The 25,438-nt window shown below is 37.9% G+C and overlaps 1 long non-coding RNA gene across 1 annotated transcript in view; it reads right to left on the reverse strand.

The window, feature by feature from the left end:
- Positions 1–25,438, reverse strand: part of LOC134141635 (uncharacterized) — a 113,400-nt gene that overhangs the window by 14,803 nt on the left and 73,159 nt on the right. Inside the window, exon 4 of the long non-coding RNA XR_009958683.1 lies at positions 5,978–6,019. This is a non-coding gene — a long non-coding RNA (uncharacterized LOC134141635). The remainder of the gene's footprint in view (positions 1–5,977; positions 6,020–25,438) is intronic.

Below are 25,438 nucleotides of genomic sequence, written 5' to 3' on the forward strand. Positions count from 1 at the left end.
ACACTCCTATGACAATAACCTCCTATGCTTTAATTATATATTAACTCAGGCTTGAATATTTTTCAGAAACTTAAAAAAATCAAGCTCTGGACTGAAATGAAAGAATTTATGCAACATCGGTAGCCGCACTACACAGCTAGGCAAATCTCTCAAGTCTCTTCTTCCGCAATGTACAGGACACTGCCATATTAAGTCATGAGTCAGGCAATATGCCTGCTGAGTCATTTCAAGGAAGAGTCAGGATGACAAGATGGTAGCTAGTGGTTATGCTACTTTAAGAACAACAAAACGCCAGTTGGTCATGCAACAACCATGGCCTTTCTCTGGCTTTGTGATCTGCCATAGGACCTGCAGAGAGGATGTAGTCATGCTCAGAGAGTCATTACAGAGGAAGAGAGACAGACCAAGGCACTTAGTACTCCCCACTCCGTCCACCATGTGCATTTATAGTATGTTGGAAGACTGGAAGGAGACAGACATCCTTCCCTTGAACAGCCACAGTAAAATCAACAGGTGCTAAGAGTGCCCAGACTTGCTGAAAATGGCTGTCTCCACTTGGGCAATCAGACCTAAAGCAATTTTTGAAAGCTGGAGCCTGCAGGGAAATGAGGGCTAGAACGAAGCTGTCCTAGCTCCCAGGCCTCACACGGAGGCAGCTCTTTGACTACAGGACTCCTTTTTCTCTCACTTCCCCTAGCCCTTTGCAATGAGCTGGGGCCAGAGGGAGGCATTTTCAGCCTTCAGAGGACCTTTATACTGTATTAAAAAATATGGTTTCTTTAATGTTTCCTTTTTCAAAAGTAGTAATATAAACTAACTGAGTGTGCTCTTAGGAGAGCTTTTGGCAAGGGTATGGGACAATCCCCTGCCAAACCTCATCTTTGGCATGAAGAAATAAACAGACTGTGGTTCTGCATAAAGACAAAACTTTTGGAAAGGCTTTAGAATATTTCTCATAATGAAACAGTGAGGGGGTAGTTTTCTTGAAATTCAGAATACTCTCCAGAATATGAATCCAACCTCGAAATGTTTTGGTCTCCTCAATTATGAACTGAGTTCCTTCATTAAAAAAAAATGAAATTGAAACAATTAAATGATGAATGATGGATATACTCTGATTTTGACCAATCCTCCGTAAAGCCATTTCCATACCATTTCATCTGTCTATAGGAAATAAATATGCCATGTCAGATAGGAATGTGATTATTATTATCATCCTATATTACAGAAAGGGAAACTGAGATTGAAAGATCATGTGTGCTGCCTAAAGCCACAAAAGATCCACTGCCCATAACAGCAGTGCCAGAATCAGCTTGCTCTAGATGCTGGCTGTTGAGCCCTATGCTCCTTGATCATGTTCCCTTTCAAGATATCAAAACAATAATATTGTCAAAGATATGGGAAAGAAAGGCTCAGTCTTTGGATTTTATTTCTGGATGCTCCCACTAGTGTTCCATAGAAATCTGAATGGCAATGCAGATTGCATAGAAGATTTAGAAGAAACGCAATCACAGTGTTTCAGAAACACTTCAGTAATAGAGTCCTGACACTGAAATTTCTCATTACCATTGCACTTCTGAGAAATGCAGCAAGGTAACTGGGAGCCAAGATGCCTGACAGCTTTATATCATTTTGTTTTACTACTTTATGGCCATGTTATAGAGCAAATCAACCTCCCACATTTAACAAATGAAGTTTATCACACATAGATTTGAAACATACTTAGATGCAGATTAAATATCCAAAAGGCTACTCTGCTTTGCCAATACACACAGAATGAGGTTTGACTGCTCAATGTATCATGAGTGTTATTAAAAGAAACTAAATACTTTAAGAACATTTTAATAGTGTTCTTTTTTGATTTTGGGTGGAAAGGGAGGTTGTTCTCTTCCTTTTCAGGATTATTTTTTCTAAGTACTTTTCTAAATCCTGCTTAGCTTTGTTTAACTCCAAACTTTTAAACCCTCTGTGTGTTTCCTCCTCTTTCAAGTCTCCTTAAGCATTCTTACATCAACCCTTCCAACAGGGATTTTGCTATAATATACCTTTCTGTTCTCTTGAGAAATAAAGTCGCTTTGCCCACAATTTGGAGAGCTTCTCCTGTACACACCCAAGTCCACTGCTATAGGCAGCACAAAGATTTCAGAATTAATAACTTATGAAAAATGTATGAGGCAATACTCAACTCACAAAGCTATTGAGTTCTCTGCTTACTCCAGCAGATATCTCGTTACTAGATTCACTCATGCCAAATCTTCAGCTTTTGTCTGTAGTTAAGAAGAAAAAATGTTTAAATCTGCATGCCAAAATTCTGATGTCACCATAGGACTGTTCAAGCTGCAGCCAAGTCCCTGCCTCAGTCTAAACCTTGACACCAGTCTGTCACTTTGAGGAAAAGGATGTACCTCAACTGCACTGCCCTCCAGTACAGCTACATAGTTGACATTTTTTCAAGTATATCACTGCAAGGAGCAGTGGTTAAACTCAAAGCTTCAAGAATTTCACTAAAGAATGTACCAGTATCTGGTTATGTAAAGTCCTTTGGTTAAAGAATACATAAACTCCAAATACCACTGGGGCTTGTGGGTTGGATTTTTGGGGGTTTTGAGTTTAGGAATTTAAGTTACATCTTACTGTGAGAAAAGAGAAAGCAAAAACAACTGAGAAATGGTATTAGTCCACTAAAAATTCAGAGCCATATGCTGTCACGTCACAGTAATAAATAGGAAGTTTGTGTAGGAAAGGCAGGCTGTGACCTCCTTTCCACTAATTACCAGAAAGCCATTTTCCTGCATTTTTATAAATACTTTCCATCTTCATATTTATCATGTTCTGTCCCAATGTAGCTCTCTCATTACCTAGGCCCAAGCCTGACAACTGACCAGTCCAAGTTCTGATGGTGTTTCCCATCAGACTTTTGTCTCATGTGCAAGAAGGTGAGATGCTTTTCTTTAAAAAAAATCCTCCTGATTTTCATCACAATTCACTGCATTGTCAATACAGGTGGTGCTAATATACAGAATAAGTCAGGATAGGGTCCTTTAAGTTCTAGATGCATATGGCAACCATTTACTCCAGAAATTATTCAGAGGCATTGCTGGAGAGCTACTTCCTGTAAGTAGCACCATAAAAGAAGAGGTTATTTAAAAGAGATTAACAAAACAACAGAATGGAAGTGGCTGGCCTACTGGGAGGTGTAACATGAAGATGGCACAAAGCCAGGAGCAGAAGACAGCTGCACAGCACACTAGGAAGCAGAAAACTGAGGAGCAAGCTGGGTTTATATAGCAGAGTAAAGGCTTAGTTGCAAAGAACTTCTACAGCATGGGTGAGAAAGCTCAACATAGTATGGAACTGAATACACAGTAGCTGAGGAATGCCAAGGCCTGATCCAATGCCCAGTAAGCTAAACCAGGCTCCGTGTGACAAGATGAAGAAACCAAGCCCTACAGTGAAACTCGACCCCAAAAGAATCAAGTAAACCCTGCTGATATTAATACAAGTGCTGCTATTGTTCAATTAAAATGGAAGTGAACACCTAAACATGCAAGGGATTTTCCTTTCACAAAAACTTCTTAAAGAAAGCCTCATGATCTATCATGCACATGCATGGAAATAAACAGGCAAATACAGACATCCAGAGGGTAAACTCCATGCATGCACATGGGGTATATCTTGCATTCACTCCACTGACCTCATTCCTATCCTTCTATGTTTAATTTCGCCCACCATAGCATTTCATTTTTTTAGGTGCTAAATAGACTACTCTGATAAATTTTGGCTTTTTCTAAACTGCTGCAGATGGTAAACACAAAATTTTACAAGAAGAAAAAACGTTTATTTCACGTAAACTTATTTTCTTAGCAGGGGATTGAAAACACATTTGAAATATCTTTGTCTTCTGTTTAAAAAAAATCAGCAGATGCTTTTTGAATGAGCTACACTGTTTGTTATTTTCCCAAGACGTCCAAAACATGAAATTCATTTAACCCCTAAAGGAGTGACATAAAAATGACATGATGTGCAGCACACATCAAATACATGGTCACTCCTGCTGCTCTTTAGACATCTGAGGCTTAATTTGCAGTTATTTGCATTAATAGAGCAAAGCTATACAATAGAAATGTGTAATTTAATGGGAACAAATCTCCTACTTTGATGAGGAATTAATTTTCAAAGGGTGATATGCACCATAAATCCTATTGCGTGATTACTGTAAACATGCAAACAAAAGAATGAGGAACAACGTTGTCTGCTAATGGATGTGCAGTTATGAATTTCAATTGTTACAACATGCAATTAATTTACACGTTCAAATTAAGTCTCCATTTTTGCATGTTTAATTATGAAGTATTTAAAAGGGTGGATGGGTGTGTTTGATCATAAGTAGCATTTAGAGAAGAGCATGGCATTTGCAATTTGGTTTTCCTGGTTTAAAGTGTTCTCATTACATCTTAGAATGAAAAAGTTAGAGAAAGGAATGTCTCTTTTCTCAGCTAACAATACACACAAGCCAAGAACTCTCCTCTTTCTAGCAGTTCGCATAAACATGTACATCAAAGGTATTTTTGACAAGCAAATGATAGACAGAACCTGTGAAAACAATAGAGCGTTTTTGAAGAGTCTGGTAGTAATACATACTGCAGATGCCATCATTTAGTCCTGTTTTAGAGCTCCTGCACTTCCAAAACTTCAGACATCCCCAAATTTTAGTGGGATTTCCATTTCATGCCCCTGTGCTATGGACAGGCAGCTCCAGGGACTAATGACTATGTCACAATTTTCCTAGTAAAATGCAGGGGCCAACAGCAAAGGAGCGCATAGGACTGTGAAAATAACTGTTTTTTTGGTTCAGCTCCCAAGCCTAACAGTTGAAAAAGAATGTTGGTTCAAATTGAACCAAATTCACAATTTTTGCAGATTTTCACACAAAAAGCACTACCACCCCTACCCAGCCCATTTCATGGCTTTTAACCTGAAATGTTCCATAAATCTTAGGGAAAAATATTTTTGGAAAATGCAAGTATTTGGCAAATGCAAACATAAAAGGCAAGGAAACACAGCGCTAGCTTTACAAAATCATTGCAAACATTGTTCCCCATGACACTTCATATACAATTAACTCCTTTGCTATGCTGAGGTACTCTCTTCCGGTGATATTATTCCACACTGTGTTGAGTATAACACAGACTGCCCTAGCTTCCCAAGTGAGAACCATTAACATCAGGCTGGAGAGTCATTCTTACCTTACTGCTCATGGACTTTCAACTATTACTGAAGTAGTTTATATGAAGTGTCTTACTGGAGCTGTTCCATTTTTGAATGATATGAAGAATAGTTGCTAGGAGATTCATATGAGAGTCAGAGACACAAATTTAAACCTCTGCCTTGATCAGACACAGTGTGGGTTTGAACTCTGATCCAGCATCCCTCACGTGACTGGGTACTAGCATATGGAGAGCTTGCATTGAAACTGGTCCACTTTGTATGCAGTGCTTAAGTGGCCACCATCCAGACTGAGAACAACTTTAAAGCTTGGCAATTAGCATTCTGACCTAGCTGAATGGGCATCTGCCCTACCAACTGCTCCTCTGGTTATCTGAAGTGAAAAAGTATCAAGAGGAACTATATCAAGAGGAACTACTGAGAGCCCACTGTGGTAGACCTCCCTGCTGCTGGTAGGCCAGCCTGGATTTAAATCTTCAAAGCAGAGGACAGAATTAAATCTCAGTCTCCTCCATTCCAGATGAACAGCTTTAACCATCAAGAGGAGGTAGAAGAGACACAGCCCTGGTGAGTCCTGCCTCCTTCCCATCACTATCAATATTCACCTCAGTTGATTTTTTTTTTTTTTTGGGGGGGGGGGGGTAAGTAAGGATCAAATTGCCCAAATAATTTGTTTCATGTCAGAAGTGATTTTTTTTGACACTACAATTTTTTCTCTTACTGTCCTAGGTACTAGAAGCTGTGTACATACCTTGAAGCCAGGAAGCTTCTTCAGATAGGAATATCTTGATATCTAGAAATGCAAAAAGTCTAGTAAATGTAATAGCAAATTCTTCTAGACAGAAAATATATTAGATATTATGAATGGAATTGATCACATGTACACTCACGGCAATATAAAGATTTGAAAATCTTTATATAATTGAAGGTTTAAGGCACCTCATCTCAGGAGACCAGCTTTCCAATTAGCAAAAAAGTCACAGAGAAAATCCTGGCATACAGCAGCCTTCAGGCCATTCTCATTTCTACTACATATATAGCATTTTCTGCATTTTGCCACTAGTTGTCCTTACGGAGCTGCAGGACAAGCCAAACCAAGTTTCAGATGTCTGAATTCACGAAGTTTTGTGAAGAAACGGTCTTTCTGTTTGGCAAGCATTATACTTCTATAGAGATGCCATAATGGCAATGAAAGCAAAAAGAAAATATATTCTAAATATATTTATCAGAAGCAATGATTTCTAATGTGATGTGTAAGCACTACAGAACATTGCTAAGTAATACTAGTAACTCATGCTTGCTGAATAACTGGATGAATCAAAGTAGTCCCTGCCCCAAAAGACACAGATCCTCACTTAGAAAAAGATGCAGAATGTAGGCATACAACTGAACTAGTTGCAATTTTAATTCCAGAACGTGTTTTATATATTCTGAGTCTCTGAAGGCATAAAGAAAAATTGATCATCTGAGAAACACTTAAAGACAGATGTCTTCTCCTATCTTGCTTTCCCCTGGTTGAGAAATCAAAATTGAAAAATATTTGGTTGATTGGGATTTGGGTCACAATTCTGGAGCATTTGCAAATTTTAGCAAAAGGAAAACCAGTTTAAAGACAGCACAAATAGCTATATATTTTGGCAATATTTTCTTTAATTATAACGTAACAATTAACTAGGAGGGGAGAGCCTACTGTAAGCATTGTAAGTTGGAAGTACAACAGATAGAAAACTTATGCATTAGAAAAGTTTTCTTAACAAAATAATTTTTTTAAACGAGAAACTGGATTAAACCAAAAGTGATATTTTTACCAGTCTTCTTTCTAGTCTAGCTTGAAGTGTAGTACATTCCTTCTCTTTTTTCTTTAACAAAAAAAATAGTAGAAAAATAAGAAGAAAATAAAATTACATAGGAGAGTAGGCAGGACAGAGGAGAAAGAAGATTATGAGAAAAAGAAAAAATGAAAATGGTGTTATATTTTGTTTGAAATTACTAATACACAAAATTGTTGCTTTTCAAATTGCACAGAATTAAAATTACTTTTAAAATGTTATTGAAGATACTTTACTTTTCTTTTTTTTCTCTTTTTGCCCAGGCTTAACGAAAATCTTCTGCAGTTACCATTATGGTTGATACCTGTATAGCATCTACAGCTCTAGGAAAAGTTGAAGCTTATTAGTTTTATTACTAAACAGTACCTGAATTAAAAAAAATCTATGGCTTTGAAAGAACAAGGCCTGGCATACAGATAACATTTAGGATTGAGTAAATTCCACTAATATTTCCCTAAATAATTGTTCTCTCCTCTGTCATGTTTTTGTGATTTATTAATGAACATTTCACTTCTTCTAAATATTGCTGCACTCAAGATTTACTAGGCATTTTCTTCACTGAGGATGAATTTTAATTTCCAGATTGTCCACAGGCAACTAGTATTCTCACCACCTTTTTACGTTACCCAGGAGCTCACCTATGGCTAAAAACACAGTTTACAGCAGCCAATACAAGACCAGGACTGTGCAGAACTTCAACCAAGCTATTGGGGTAACTGGCAACAGTAAATAGGCTTGTTGCAACACCACATTGATGAAGCTATATTAGTTCTTACTCCAGTGCTACCTTGTTGAGTGCCATCTGAGGACACTCTGCCTCTCATTCAGCTGTGACACACTGACCTGCCCAAAAAAACCAAACAGACTATTAGCATGGCTTGAAATGCAGCCGGATCCCTGAAAGGCAGAGTAAAACACTCACTAAGCATTACAAGATCTCTAGCTTGCAGTGTTACTGTGGGAGGGCTTTAGTAGGAGCTTTTAAATATTAGCTAAGGAAAAGGGCCATTTATATAATTGCAGCACAACTCTTCATTCATTCCATTTGGATTTTTAAAAGTTGTGTCGCTCTAGTTCAAGTAGGAGGTCATCAGAAATTTGCAATGTTCTGGACATTTTCAAACATTTCACATACTTTTGTGTCAGAACTGTGGTGGGTCACATGACATGCAGCTGTGTTAACATATTTAGGGTTTGGATACTTATAAACTCTTGCATTCTGGAGTATTATTTTTCTTCTTGTTTACATTTGAGGATTACTGGATTTTGTTGGGTTTTTTAACCACAAGGTTAGAATTTATTGGAAAAAATTAAGCAATAAATAGGCACAGTGTCTTACCTTCATTTTTTGTTTCCTGCCTGCCAGCAGAAGGATTAGGAGATAAAGCTGGTTTTCTTCTACAAAACTGCAACTAGTCCAGTTACAAGCTCACAAACACTCCCTTCCATGTCAGCTATACTTTGACCACACAAGTGTGGTTTACAGATTACTGGAGTCACAAAAACACATGGTAAAGAGCTCTAAGCAGCCTCACTTATGTATCAGCAGGAAGAGCTTCCAAGGGACCTCTCCATCCCTGCAGTGCTGAAAAATTTCCAGGGAAAATCTTCCTGGGTACTCATGATCCGCTTTAACTCAGACATCACTGTATTCATTATGGCAGTGTACCAGTTCACAGAAAAACTACTTGTAACACAGAGCTTTACCTACATAACTTCTGATAACAAAAACAAGTCTATACAAGCAGACTACAGACAATTTAATCATACAGACAGATGAAGAGACACCACAATTTTTTCTAAAGGTGCTTGACAGCAACCATAAATAAATTAAATGTGCAGCACTTTATTTGAGTCATCATTCAGTGCCTTGAACATTTTATTTGACTTTTGTTCTTTCCTAGCTCTGCAGCTTTTAAAAACTATCAACAGCCTCAATGGTAGAATGCAGTCCAAGGTATATCTGATATTATATGGTCTGGGTAACATGATCTTTACAGATAAATTTGCAATTAGACATATAAAGCAGACTGGATAAACTAATTTTGAAGAAAATATCTGAAATTATATATAACAGCACTTCATAATGAGAAACATAATATTGGAATCTGTTCATAAAGATTGTTGAAAATGATCTAATAAAAACAAGATGAGTCAGTCAGTTGGCTGCAGATGACTTAGTGGATAGTTCTTCATAGTCAGTGTTGAGAAGTTTGGAGAACTCGAAGTACAAGCCTTTAGCTTCAACATAGGGATGGTAAAGTCTATGATTGGAAGACTAGGAAGATAATTAGGTCACTTGCAGTTCTATAGCAGAAATGCTTCAGCACAGTTACAGTAAAGAAACATACTCCACCTGTTCTTCAGCCGCAGCTACAGAAAGTTATGTGTCTCTCATAGATGCTAGCTCATACCTTCACTAAACTTAACAGGATTGGCAGAAGTCATTGCTCTTAATACTGTCGCTTCACTGACAAGAAGCACATTTATATTATTGGATAAATCACCTGCATTAGTTAATCTGTTAATGAATACTTAGAGGTAAATTAGAGGAGGTATTAATTCTGAATTCACCTGGCTATTTGTAGGTATCTCAGATACTTTGTTTCCACTTGGGACACCACAGAAAGGTAATTATTGTACATTCATTATTTTGCCTTATAAAAGGAAAAAATATAATTTTAAAAACACAATCATGTCAAAGAACACCAACCTACAAGAAAGGCTGTGAGATGCTCTGCCTGAGTAATGTTGTGATGTCTGTCTCTGTTCCTTAAGATATTCATCTAACACGAAGTCTCCATTGTCAGAAAGTGCCACAGTTCTAAAATGGCTGATAAAAACTTGGACATTCTGTTCTGTGGAGAGGAAATTCCAACATTTCCAAACAAGTCTTCCTTCTAAACAGGAGCAAAAACATGGCATCTCAAAAAATTCATATAAGGAAATTTTTACACATTCAATTTTAGAAAAATAAGTTAATTTCATTGTTTTAGTTGGCTGGGTTTTTTTCCCAAACAAAATTGGGCAAAAAGCTGCTCCAAGGGAATCCTGAGACTGCCCCAAGCCCTAGAAGTGCTTCAGAAACACTGCTTGGGAGCAGGCTGTAATCAGTCAAGGCAGTTTTTCAACATCCATCTGGTTTCACATCGAGCCAGTTTTTATGTGCTTCACATCCTAAATATTATTTGTTTTCTCCTCATACATATTAAATAGAACCTGCATTTAGCTTTTTCCATAGATAGCCTTGCTTATCATTGTTTCCCATGTCCTAGAAAGCACCGTCTGTCTGCACAAAGCCATGTAAAATCTTCATCTTGACCAGATATCACCAACAGGTCTGTTTGGTTGTTTTTTTTTCTGAGCTGATGCAGAGGTCAGTCCAGTTTTTCCTTCAGTCTTGGTGATAACTGGTGACTTCTTTGAAAAGAAAACAGCCCTATATGTTCACATGCACCTAACGCTGAATGGGTTCCCTGACAAATAAAAAGTCTCCATCAGGATCAACACTTTTTCATCAATTGCCATATTGACACAGAATGAGATCGTGTATTCCTGTACTCTTCTCTACCAAGACCTATCCATTCCAAATTGTAGTACCTCAAAAGACCATTTAGTATCAGCTTGCAGCACATTCCTCACCCCAACCTAGAAAAATGAGGGAATGGTAACCTAAACCCCTTCAACATATATTTTCTGATCCTCTACCTGAATTTGTACCCCTTACTATTATTACAACTACCACATATCACAGATTAGGTTCTGGTGGTCACATACAGGTAGAATTCTCATTACATACTCAGCTATGCAGTTAGATTGAATTTGTATCTGCTTTGTACTGTTGCTTCATTGCCTGATGCCTTTTCTGCATCTGGGCAGAAAAGAAAACATCATCATCATCCAATAATAGCAGAAAGCTAATTAACAACAGGAAAAGAGCCAGGAGCTGCCACAGTAACTTAAGCAACTTCTCACTGAACTGGTGAGAAGCTTCATCACCAGAAGCACGGAACTAAGACAGACATACAGAAAGCAAGGAACAGAGAAGCATGAACACAAAAAGCAAGATGAACTCAGGAGAAAGCCAAATGAAAAGTAGCATTATCCAGAATGACTAGCTTCTGTTCAGAAAGAACAAAAGACTTGTCACAATAAAGACTCAGGAAAGACACATTAAATATTTGCTTCCCTAATAATTCTATCCAGTATTTGCCATTGAACGTGGAAAAGGAAACAACACAAGCGCAAATGGACAACAGGACCACAGATGGGAAACAATGATGGAAGCAGCTGCAAACAAAAGGGAGGTGTCCAAAAGAAAGTCTTTCTATTCAGAAAAGGGTCACTCTAAATCCTTACAAACTTTGCAGCAAACTGAAACAATTTCACCCATCCCAGGAATGTCTAACGGCCTGAACAAAACAAAACAATGAACTCCCTGTGGCTGTGGCAGGTCATATAATATCAGTCCTATCTACTTTGAATGGGGCAAGTTATAAAAAGCAGCCTTGATGATGCATTTGCCAGAAATACACTCTCTTGGATGGCAAGTGCCAAAACAAGTGACTAAGTGGGTGTTCAAACTCATCTTTTCCTATGCTATACAAAATTCTATATCCAATATTCATTTCTATACTATCCATTGGCCAACTAGAAGATAACTCAGTGTCAATATAGGTGAGAAACTTGGCACTACCCCCTATATACAGGTTGGAAGAACAGTCATGGCTTGCATAGTCAGTGTACAGACTTGAAGCAATTTGCTTTGCTTTCAGGAAAACAGCCTACTAGAGTCAGCCACCAGAAACAAATTAGTCTGAGTTTTGCAAGTCATTATCTTTACTGATGATTAAAAGTGTTTATGATGTAGTCAAGTCTGCCGATCAATATTCTCCTCTGTAATTTATCTTCACATAATTGCATAATCCTCACCTAGATTCACCATCTCCTGGAAAGCAAAGATTCCTTTTTCACCTGGAAGACATAGCTATTAATATAGCATCTACAATGAGGGAATACAGACAAGTCAGAAACTATAAAACACTATCTCATATTAACAGACACTCTAGTTCAGAGGCCAAATACTGAGCATTTCCATTGCATTAAATGAATCAAATATTCACAAGTCACAACAGCTGCTGAGGACATCAGCCAACACCCTAGCAAATATGCAACTGACATTGCATACTGCCTCAACATATCAGCTATACTGCAGCTTCCTCTCTTCATACCTATACTCTATGCCTCTAGGAGGCACTATACAACTGCAGTCCAGGGCACCTAAGACATTTAGAAAAGCAGCCACAGTCATAAATTCTCTTTTCACGTGTTGTTGTTCAATTGCTCTCCATGAGGAGATGATTTATTTCTGTGGTAGAGAGCTGCCCAAAGGAAAGCCTCAGAACATCCTAACAAGGATAAGTATGACATATGTGTTATGTCAGCCAGCACCCATTAGAAGGCCTGTTTCCTAGAACTGACATAGATGCAAGTATTTTCTGTAAAACAGTCGAAGTGCTGACACCTTCTCTGACATTATGAAGGTCATTGGGAACTAAGAAATGCAACTGCCACAGATCTCTCTGTTTAGTCCAATTTTTTCAGAACATTCTTCCTGAGACATGTGTCATAGCATGTCAGGATACATCATGTCACCTACATGATACACTTATTATGTGATATACATCCTCCATCTCAGTACTCTGGCCCAAGTTCTAATTCATAATCTTGATTCTTCAGGACATTCAGCCCACCTGGCCATAAAAAAGGACTCTCATGAATAGTAATTCTCTTTCCACACTGAAACAGCAGTGTTCACTCTGCTAACCAGAATCTCTTGGTCTATCTGAAGGGATTATGCTAAAGGGCATGTTAACACCTCTTCCCTTCAAACAATATGGGTTGTAGAGCCCTATCTTTGTTCAGTTTAACTGAACTGGTACAGAACTGGAGTAACATGATGGTTAGTCTAGCTCACTATGCTTGCCCATGGAGGATTTCATTGTGTTCTTTTTGTTTGTGGTTCATGCGCATAATCTAAAAGGTTGTTCTACACTGAAAGCATTTGTTTTACTTTTTTAATGGAAAAACAATTCCCCATCCCAAAATCCGTAACAATAAAAATAAGAACAACAAAACCCCACCCACATGAAAGTATCAGCCAGCAAGAACATCCTATTGCATAATATCTCCCAATCTCATAGAAGCCAACTCTTCCAAACTCTCCCTAAATATCTGTTTGAGAAGTTGGTTATAAAACATGCCCTAAAGGTGAACAACTCCAAGGATGCTCGGTCTTTCACTTGATCCAAGCAATTATAGTGACTCATTGTTCTTATCTTATTTGGTGAGTGACTCCAGTTTAAGCTCAATAGGACAATGAGTTCATCATGCTTGGACAATCACTCGAATATCAGCAAATGATATACAGAAAACAGATTTTAACAGGTGTCTGCATACTATTCCCAATTGCCACTAAGTTTTTGTGTTTATTGCACCAAAATTGGACTCTGTCATTGATTTGTCTTGGGAAGTTCCTCTTCAAAATCATTGTGTTGGATCTCCTAGTTCATTGAAACTGGTGATATTAACAAAACTTTAGGGCTTTTTGTAGAAAGGTCAAATAGCCACAAAACAATATACTTTAATTGAGTCTTGTGATGGAAAAAAGAAAGTTTCCCAGTAGATTTTTACAGAAATTTCTTTGTTTCTGACAGTTCTTTTGTAATTTTTCTCCTCTGTTTCGCTTTATTTTTTAACTAAAATTAGTCGCCATTTTTTCAAAAAGGAAAGGCACTAATATCTGGAGGAAAGATGGAAAGTTAAAAAAAAAAGCTCAAATTTCCAGTATTCTTTCTGGTCACCGTTAGCTGGAGACGCTCAAGAAAAAGTTCTAATATATTTTCACTTCTTTCCCTCTAGCCTTCCATTTATGACACTAATGGAGCTGAGATACAACACTGGCAGTCAAGCTTAAATCTCTGGTGAAACACCATGAGTCTTTACCAAAACACTGACAAAGTCAGCACTGTGCCTCCTGTGAGGGAACTCACAGGAGAGAGAGTCAAAGAGGAAGACCAAGCACAGCATGGAAATGACTTTGTGCTGGAAGGCTGAATTACTGTATGTTCACATAGATTTCTGCAGCTCCTTCATAGCATCTCTGTCTCCCTTTCCTCCATCAGGAAGTAACACAAATCAGGCTCCTGAACTCTTCATCGCAAATCAAAAATGAGGACAGCTTAAGGCATGCCATATAATTTAGGCTATGATTTGCAATATTCATTAAGAGAACGGCCAATTCTGGCAAAGAAAAAAAATGCCCTGAGCTACGATAATGAATACAGGGTTTGTTAAAGCCACAAGACGGATGGTCTCATCCATAATGATCTGACAGTGGCTGCCTTTATATGGTACCTTGTTTTGATTTTCATATCAATAATTACATTATGTGCTTCAAAACATCTGGCTGGCTGACTCCATGCATGCTAAAACCATCCTGTCTGTGGATATGCATTGAAATAGGGGCTATTAGAAGATCACATAACAGATGTAGGAGCAGTTATGATTCTTCAAAATTCTGCACTACACCAGGGCCAGAGCGCACTCACTGTGGTCCTTTCTGCCCTTAGACATTATGACTTGATTGTATGAACTGAGCCTCCCAATGCCAGAGGAAAACACTAATGCAAAAATTGTTCTTCATGCTTTTCCCAACAGCTCTCAAAGACAGAGAGTCAACATGTGAGTTAGCATTCAGAGTACTGTGATGCAGGACAGTGCCTGCCAAATGTGTCCCATTGTCACCCAGTACAAAGTAGAGAATGGATTTCTGCTGCACATTATCCTGGCTACTCCTAACCAGTATGGTCATGCTGGGTTTTAATTTCCAAATAAACTGCATGTGTCTCTGGGCTCCAAGGGTGCACATGGCTGCCTGCTTGCAGGAATGCTGCATTTACTGCTTCATGTGGAGCCTTAGACACATGCCAGCCAGTTTTTAACTAGGTTAGCCTGTTTAAAACCCTACCATGGATATGGGTGGCTTTTCTCCCAATGGCAATAAAATGGATTCAAACAGTTTGGGGGAGCTAATGGTTATTTCTCTGACTTGATTTGAAATTATGATACACTGTTTCCTCATACGTACAGCTACAGAATCTCACTGTGAGTTTATGCAAGGTAACTTTAAACAAACATTATGAAGAAAGTTTCTCCTTTCTCCCTTTCCCCTCTCCTTATTTGCTAGAATCCAACCTACTGTCACAAAACAGCCTTTTTTGTTTGACATTTCAGTATTTATCATGTATTTTATTTGCTAGTTCTAGGACCAAAGCACAGCTTTGTCTAAGACCAGCTTTAAGTGCTTCCTAACCTAGTGGTAAAAAAGCAAATTTACAAAACATGGGCCACAAGTGAATCTTTATGTTATTTGCTGCCAGTACCTGTTTCTTCTTAAAATTGTCAAACTGGCCAGACCAATAAGTCTAATTTTCTTAGCATTTTATAGAAGAGCTAGAAAGTGAATGGGGAAGGAGGAAGGAAAATCATCGCTGCCTACTCTAGAAGATACCTTTTAAAGTACCTTGTCTTCTACATTTACACCTAATGTACTCTGAATATGCAACCACATGTCCCTTCTAGCATCTCCACTAATACAAACACAAGTAATTACACAGTTCATTATAATGTATATGCTCATTTGTGTTTGGCCCATATTGTTGGAAAGTAGTTTTGTGGGTGTCTGGCATTCTGCAGCATCTAAGTTACCTTGTGTAAGACACTACCTCAGAGCAGATAATAGCTAGTTCTCTACATTCAAATACACCTTGTGAGACATCAGCCTCCCTGCATGCACAATCTACTTCAGGGACATGGGCAGGGGGAACATACCTTAGGCATCACAGAGGGGATAAGCAGAGGTTGAGGTTGAGTTTGAACTGTTAAGACTTGCAGGACTGAGTTGATACAACGGGTGAGGAGATAGTCTGACCAGCATGTATTCATTCTCTTCTGCAGCAAAAGCAAAATCAGGGCTAAAGACGTAACTTTGGGGATGAGAAATAAATCTCCATCCTGTTTTTTGGGACAATAGCACTGGGTACTCAGAGCATAATTCATTAGCCCTAAAAGGAAGTGAGATTTTTTTTGATTTTTTGTGTGTGTATTTTTAGGGAATTGTTTGGATACTCCATTCACCTGGCAGGTCAACACTCAGGTATCTTTCAAAATAAATGAATTGATAATGATAGGTACTGCTAACGCACCAAAATCTTTGCCTGAGCTATGATTTCCAGAATAACTTTATAACATAAGGCTTGACAAGTTAGTATTTTCTTAAAAGGCAGTTTGTAGCTCACAGATTAAGAAAATGGTTTATGGCCATCCGAGTCAAGATTCTTTCCACAGATTTTTTTTAAACAGACATGTGGGTTTTTGCAAATTCACAAGCTTCTGCCATAGCTCTCTGATCCAGAGCTCAACTACTCCTCTAGTACAGTATTTTCCACTGCCTATCTTCCACCTCTCCCTGTGCCCTAAGGCCAAATTATACAAATGAATGCATTGCTTTTATGACATGGACATTGTTGAGAAATGTTAACAACAAAATCCAAAGTCACATTAAGTTTATCTTCCTTCAAGTTCCCTTAGAAACTTGAAACATAGACTAAGCTTTTCAAAAGCTTTGTTGGGATACAAGGATCTTCCAAATAAACTGTAGTGCAAGTGTAAGGCAAAGCCAAAGCAATGGATGATTTTGTTTTGAGACCTGTGGAAGTTATGGCTTTATGATGACCATTTAATTTTGTATTTTATTATTTTTAATCCTGAAAGGCTCTGGTTGAGCACACTGAGGCAATAAAGATTTTTCATTTCAGCTTCTTGATCATGTCAAATTTGTTAATTGTCATGGATGAAGTCTCAGGGACCTGATTCACTAGTCCCTAAAGTTCTAGGGAAAAGGAAGGGCCTGAGCCAAGAAAGACTAAAAGCAAAAAAAATGGTAAGCCAGCACACTCTAAAGTGAAACTACAGGAGACCAGAGAACACATCATCTTATCAATATTTGCAGGGCTATGTGTTCTCACCTGACTTCATTGTGCAAGTCACCGACAGGCATGCACAACCCCCAGCAGACATCTGCATTTGAAGAAGTGTTTACACACTTACCTGTACATACATCTGCTCAAAAATAATCACACTTGCAGAGCTACAAGAGACTTGGGTATGAAATTTGACAGAAGCCAAACTGAATACACAAGTTATGATTGAACCTTGGCTTCTTCAGAGGCACAATGCTACTGAATTGAGCACTTGTACTGCCTACTGTAGCCCTCTTATTACCATGTTTTTAAATGTGGTTTTCTTTAAAAGGTAGTTTAACTTCCTGAAAGGACTTTCCTTTCCAGCTCTTATTCAGTGAGTAGCCCCACTGAAATTAGCTTGATCTGCATTTGCAGGATTTGGAGCAAGACTGTGTTTCAGTACTGAAATGTAACAAATACCCACACAGAGAACATGATCTTGCTCACCTTTTGAGTACAAGCAGCCTAGAGAGCAACAACAAAACCACAAACACAGCAGAGGCAAGAAGTTCTCACCTGAGTGGAATTAGCAGGAAATTACAGAGAAAAAAAAAAAATTTAGAAAATCCATTCCTAATGCTCAAGATACGAGGCTATTTATGACAATGTCATCAAGACCATTAAGAAAGCATCCAAAGACACCTGATATGCTCTAATTCAATCATAGATTACTGGAGTCCTCATAGGAATCACTGGGTAGTCTGTAATACAAGTCAGGAAAGAAGATCATAAAAGTTCTCTCTAATCTTAAATATAGCTGAACTCTATTGAAATGTTGTGGCCAGTTGTCTTTCTCACAATCTGTATTAGCAATAGCAAATATACTTCAGTTTAACCATTTCTCATGAACATTGTGCCAAATCCTACCTGACTACCTCACAGAAACTGTCTCCTCCTACTACTCTTTAGAGTGCACAAGTAAATAAGGTAAGTAGGAGCTGGCTACAGGTAAGATATCTTCCAATTTCAGGATGCCAAAGAAGGATTGTCACAGAATTTCAGTGATAGACTTAATGTCAAAGTAAATTTTAACTGTCATGTTGTTTCTGTCTGTTGTCTGTGATGGTCAATATTACTTTAATATTGCTTTCTGAAATAAATTTGTTAATATTCTTTCTGGTCACTGTCAGCTGGAGATGCTCAATTAACAGCACTGCTGTTACGGTAAAGCAAAAGCATTTATCACTCTTCCAGGATGAAGGAGGAGAGATTTTTTTATACTTTTTTGGCCTTTTCTAGTCAAATGAATTTGACCTATGATGTAAACACAAGTCAATAATAACAATTCTTTTCCTCATTAGTTCTTGAGTGTAATGTTTTCCGGGATACTCTACTTTGCTGCATTAGGGCAATTTTGTAGTTTTTCTAACGCCAAAGCAGAACAATAATGACAGTAGCATCCAAAAAAAGTTTCTTGTAATTACCTAAATTGTATAGCACCTTACTAGGATGTCAGAAAACAGCTAAAGTATTTCACTTTATACAACTGTGGCTATCATCTGATATAGCAATTTTAAGCACATTTTCAGACTAGCCAGAGTTTACAAACTTTCCTAACTCTAGTTTAGCCAAAAGTCTTCCACGGACCATCTGGATCTAATGAAACAAAACTAGAGTATTTGGCATCCTTTTCATTATGCTACATTAAATTAAAGTTTAAAACATCAGTAAAGCAAAATCCATTCTTTTTATGCTATGGTTTTTAAATTAAACATTAAGTATTTTGGCTAAGTTAATATGTTTATTTTTGTTAAATATACAGTATATACTATATGATACAGTCAGCTGAATCCTCAGTTCAGTTACTCTTACATGCTCCTGGTCCACAGCCCACTAAGGCAAAGGGATTGACATCAATGGGCTCTAAACGAGGCTCCCACTGTGAGTGACACCAGATCCTTACTCATCTTAAAACATGTACGAGGTTTCAATACTTCTCCCAAGGGAAAAGGTTTAAATTATGCTTACAGTAGTTATTCCTTAATTAAGCATTAAAAGGGCCAAACTCTGCATTCCATGCATGTTTACCAACCCAACTGAAATTCAGAGGAATCAAAATGTTAAGGATGTGATAAGAGAGATTTTACAGAAGATAGCCATTGTGAATTATACAGTCTTTGTACGCATGGTAGCTATCTATAGATTGTTTGAGTGTGATTTTCACAAGCACTTGTAAGACTTCATCTTCCAGCAGCTATTGAAAGGTAATGGGTGTTTTGAAAATCCCATACTAAATGTAGCTCATCACTTCTGAACTCAGCCCCAACAGGTTCCAAATTCATACATTCCACCACCATTCTTAACCTTTCCACCTTTTCCTACAGGTCAAGACTTCCAGAAATGTGTAGAAAAAGTCCATTTTTAATCAGAGAAATGCAAAATATCAGTGGGTCCAAGAAAGTCAAACCAGGAGGTCAGACCAATCAATTGGCTGGTCAGAGAGACACTATCTCAAGAAGCTATCATCACACACACGCAGGCAAAGGTCAATTAACAACAGATATTATTTCTTACTTATGACACCCGCATATGTTTTACTGTAGCAAGTAGCCATTTATCTTCATCTACCTGTTTTGGTTTTCTCTGTAGTTTTTAATTACTACAATCTTTACTGCAAAGTTTCATCCTTATCTTAGCAAGCACAACAGCAAAGCTCTCAGTTATTTCACTGAGGTTAACTGAGATACAAGTGTTGTCTGCGGGGGACATCACAGCCTGCTCTGTTCTACACTCTTCACAGATTCCAAATATGTTGATAGGTTAGGCTCCCTTTTGTTTCTCCTTTCTTTGTGCTTTTTTCTTCCCTCTCCATGGTAGCTTCCATTTTGTAGTAATAAAATAAAAAGTTAGAACACATAGTTCTAATTCTGAATTCCTTGCAAAGTACTCTAAACAGGAGTTTTGCTGGAGTAAGGAAAGGACTGAGAGAGGACGGCATGAATTGGCCCATACGGAGTTACATGGTAACTGTTGTTATTGTTCTCAGAGAGTGCATTTAAGGTTTTGGGAACAAACAATAAAACGAACAGCTGAACAATTTTAATCATGGCCCAGTTCCTAGTTACAATTATTTTTAAGCTGTCTCACCATTAGCTAGACTCTGATTTTTTCCCAACAAAAAAATATATTATGTAAACTTAAAGAAATACTGCTACAAAATTACAGTAAAAGTAAAAAAAAAAAAAAATCTCAAATGTGACATGCTATGACTTCTGTTCTTCACTAAGCAATTATGTATAAGTTTCACATAATTTTTTAAAAGTTCCATTCTCTATACACTTCATGTGCCAGCTAATTCTCTAGGAAAGTATACTTTCCTGGATAAGTGAAGAATGGCCTCTGAACTCTACATCCAGACAGAATATCAGATTTTGACCACAGACATGTCTGAGCAAAACCAAGATGCAGAACACATATGTCCCTGCATGGGTGCAGGGGACACATCGAATCAGGTAAGATGACAATTCACATAAGCAAATAAGAACAGGAGAGTAAGATGGCACCAGGATGGTAAGATGTTAGGAGAGACTATTGGCCAAAAATATCCCTTTAAGATCCTTTCTTCATGGATCTTCAAGGCCTGAATCAATTACTTCCACTGGAGTCAACAGGATGTCTTGTGGTCTTCAGTGTTGGTTACTGTAACTCATTACTTGTGTTACAGCAGCACACTGAAGATTCACCTAAGCTCAGGCGCCATCATGCTAGGCGCTATACAAACATGCACAATGTCATAATCCCTTCTTAACAGAGCCTGCATCAAGCAAGACCTTGAGTCACACTGACTAAACAAAGTATGGCAAGGAATCCAAAGGGAGCCCAAGGGATTTAAGCTGGGTTACAAAGACAATCAGTGGAAAGCAAGAAAGACTTTGGTTGTCTGGCTCTACTCAGTGTCCAATCTATTAAATGATGCTCCCTGCTGACAGATGTTGTGTTAAACCCTCACTATACATCATGAATGATATTGAGTGAATGAGGTTAAAAAAAACTACCTGCTAAATACTCTGAACAGCTGCTGCAGTATTTCTACCTCATGAAGCCTGTATGCACTGCAGTAAAATTCATTTGTGTGAGAAGGAAGAAATCACCAGCAATCCTTTTCAACTCTTTTTCTAGTAAGTTCAAAGTTCTACAAGAAAATGCCATACAGAAACACAGAATCACTCCAGAGGTTCCCCATTCCGCCCCCACTCTATGGCAGACTCAGTTATAACCATGTCATTCCTAACAGATGTTTGTTTAATCTGTTGATGGATGCTCCAAGCTATCATTAAGCAATCTCTTCCAGCACTTCACTCCTCTTGCCATTTTAACTGATTTCCTAACTTCTAATCAGAACCTTTCTTGCTGCAACATACGCTATTCTCTTCCTACACAATATGTCCTCTCCTCAGTTTTCTCTACTCTAGGTAATCAACTGCAACACATTCAGATCTCTCCTTAAGTCTTCTGGCTGACTGACCATCAGTTTGAGATCCACCGTAACCCTAGTACTTTTTCTACAGAATTGTTACTTGAGTTCTCCACCCAATATTTATATAGTTGATTATTCCTGCCTAAGTGCAGTAATTTACACTTGCCTTCCAAACACTGTTTGAACTTCATTTGTGACTGTAATTTTGAATTCTAGTGTTCTCCTTCAGTGCATATGCAGTTTGGTGTCAACTGTAAATTTTATAACCCTATTTTCTATACCATCATCAAGGACTACTTAAAATATTGAATCCTCCTTCATTACATCAAAGAGCTACTGAAAATGTTTAGATACAGTTAATCTATTTTTTACCCCATCTACAGTAGTTTCACTGAGTCTATGCTTGCCTCGATCTCCTGTTTGAATATCATGTAAGACAATATCAAAAATCTTACTAAAATCAATAGTTTTATTACTACTTTTCTATTCACAAAGCCTCCTCCTCTGTTGTAGAGGGGTGTTGGATTGGCCTCACACAATGTGACAATTGATGCAATTTGTTCCTGACTGTTATTCATAATATGTTGGCTGTTATTCATCTTTTTATACTCTATGAGTTTAAAAGTTACTTGTTTCCAGAATTTTGGGGGGAACTCTATTTAAACTGATCAGTCCCTTCTTTCTAATTATTCTTTTTTCTCCTTTTTAGAGATAAGCACTATGTTTTCTCTTTCTCCATCTACCTTCAGTGAAGTCTTATTTACTAACTATTCTGCATTTGCTTTTTAAAATCTCTCTAAATGTAGTACATGAAGTCCAGACAATTTGAAACAACTAACTTAGTTAAACAGCATGCAGTTAAAATCTGTACCTTAATGAAAGTGCATAGAGAAGCGTGAAGGTTCATTCTGCAATGTTAATTGCCCTTTCAATAAAATTTGTTTTTTTAAAATACAATTGTGGGAATAGGTTGTTTTTACAAAAACATGGGTTACTGCCTAGGAACAAATCAGGATCATGGAACTCCTCATATACATACTTGCATTCCATGGATAGCAGGAATAAACACTCTGTTTGGCTTCTCTGATTTCTAAAAAGGGATGAAATCACCTCTTTTCTCTCCACATAGTATAGCACTTTGTAGAAATAGTTGCTGGAGTTCTGGAAACATCAGTGAAATGCTGCATCTAAACAATTTAAACCTGTTGGGAGAGTTGGGTTTAGCTCAGTTGGTTAGAGAGTGGTGCTAATAATGCCAAAGGTTGCAGGTTCGATCCTTGTATGGGCCACTCATTTGAGGGTTGGGCTAGATGATCTCCAGAGGTCCCTTCCAACCTTACCAATTCTATGATTCTGTGATTATTCTGCAGAGCTAGTTATTCCAAGCACAAAACCATGTTACAAGAATCAAGGCTTCTAGCTGGATAACTAAGTCCTTCAAAAATAACTCAGGTTTTCTTGCACAATGCTACAGCACTGACTTCGGCCAGGGCCAGATCACACTCAAAAATGTAAATTTCCTACATCTACTGTCCTTCTCTCCAAGATTATATAATATAAAGCTCCAGTTCATCTGGGTTCACTCTTGAAGGCATGAAAATGTTATGTAGACTCTTTTATACAGCCTTCACACCAGATTAACATTAAATCCCATAACTATGCAACTATAAGAGTTCAAAAATTCCTATCCATCTTGTTAATACAACTCATATATTTAATCATGAAAAAAATTCAGTAGAAATACTCACAACCATCCTGATCTTCACCTTATAATCTGTCTGTTCCTTTCTTGCCATACGTTTAACATGGAGAGAGAAATTTGACAGGTCATTTCTAATTATTTATTAATGGCTTTACATTTCCAAGAATTTCAAGAAACAGAAATCGTATTTGGTGTGAAAATATAAATTACAGTCACCACACAGTAAGGATCTGAATGGAAATATTTAGGTAGAATTACCTAGTTTGCTATCTTTTTTTTACCTGTTGATAAACATGCCTTTAGTAGTTCTACGAATCTTTTGCCTACTAAACAACCTTTCAAGGCAAGGCCCAAATTATTTAATAATATCCCTGTAAATACAGTTATTTTGAAAATAAGAGATCATAGTCTAAACTCTGGCAGGAGGACAAACCTATAAACAATTCAAACAGTTCTTTATACAAAGATTGGTTGGAGTATCAAACAAATTGCCAAAAGTTATGCAGCCAGCACTTAAAGTGACTTGTGTACATTAATTCAAGAAAGAATTGGATTATGTTTTGGAAAAGAAGAAAATACTACAGTACAGCAGCCACTATTTGGGGTGGGGGGGGGGGGAGTCTGGGACTATGATGAAACTGTTTCACTAATTAACAAATACGAGTAAGCTTATAACAACTTTAATTTTTAACAATTAGCAAACTTTATCCTTTCATTTGCTGTGATCTGCAAGAAAGTTTCCCATGGGTATACAGGACTGACCACTTGGTTCCCTCTGCAAGACTGCAGTTGTATTTTTACTTGCTGAAGTATACCTGACTTTTTTTGACATAAGGATATTTATCCAGCAATTTAAAAAGAAACTGAAGACTTACAAAATCAATGACAAAGATGAGATAAAATAACTATGACATCTTAACATATACACAAAAGACCTAATGATTCAATGGATACCTGAAGAATAGGAAAACTGAAACAAAAAGCAGCTTTGTCTGTTACATGTTTTTGTCATGTCTGGCCCTTCTGTGGTCATCAAGATGTATTACACAGCAGAAAAGAACAATTAGATACAAGAGAAATAGTTCAGGGAAAAGAAAAACAACATGAAGAATCACATGCAAATTCATTTTTCACCAAACTTCTGTGTCATATGAAAACTGATAAAGAACGGTTTTTGTTGGGGGAAAGTAATTTTTACGGTTTGCCAGAAAAACTAAAATGCCAAGATAATCACCACGACTAAACAGAGGAAAGGAGCAAAAGGAAAAAATATACTACATAAAGCTTTAAGCATTTCATTGCAAATGGAAAGAATAAGAAGGCTCAAAGATTGCTGGTATCAGTAAAGTCCCCTCATTCACCCAAGCTGTCACCCAGCTGTTTTGCCTGGTGCCACAAACAGAAGCAGTAGCAATGATGAACACAGCTGTTGCAACAGAAAAAACAGCAGGGACAATGATGAGGAACTAGACATGGAAGAAAAACACTATAACCCACTCCCTTTCCTTGCGAAAGTATGCTTCTTTGCTGTGGTATATCTTCAAATAGTCTGTCCAGTATATTTTTTAATTTCTCAGAGGATCAAGTTTCTGCTGTCTCTCTTGAAAGATGCTTTCATGACATAGGAGAAACTAGAAATGATACAGCTATGAGATAACGGATAATGTTATCTCGGGTAGACAAACATGAGTAACGTGGATGTCTGTTACAGATCACTTTATCATGAGGAAGTAGTAGATGAGGGCCTCTTCAGACAACCAGAGGAAGCCTCAAGTTTGCAAGCCCTGGTCCTCATGGGGGACTTCAACCACCCTAACATTTGCTGAAAGGAGGACACAGGAGAGCACAAGCAATCCAGGAGGTTTACAGGGTACACTGATGATAGCTTCCTGATACAGGTGAGCAAGGAGCTGAGAGGGGAGATTCTCCACTGGACCTGATACTTACAAACAAGTAAGAACTGGTTGGGGATGTGATTGGCAGGGGGCAGCCTTGACTGCAGAGACCGTGAGATGGCGGAGACGGCTTTTCTCTTCAGGAGAGAAGAGCTTGGCCTGTACAAAGACCTGCTTGGAAGAATCCCATGGAATATGGTCCTGGAGAAAAGAGGGGTCCAGTAGAGCTGGTTTATTTTCAAAGATCATCTCCTCTAAACTCACAAATGGGTCCATCCTCACAT

This window comes from Rhea pennata, chromosome 5 (assembly GCF_028389875.1).
Source record: "Rhea pennata isolate bPtePen1 chromosome 5, bPtePen1.pri, whole genome shotgun sequence".
NCBI lineage: Eukaryota > Metazoa > Chordata > Aves > Rheiformes > Rheidae > Rhea > Rhea pennata.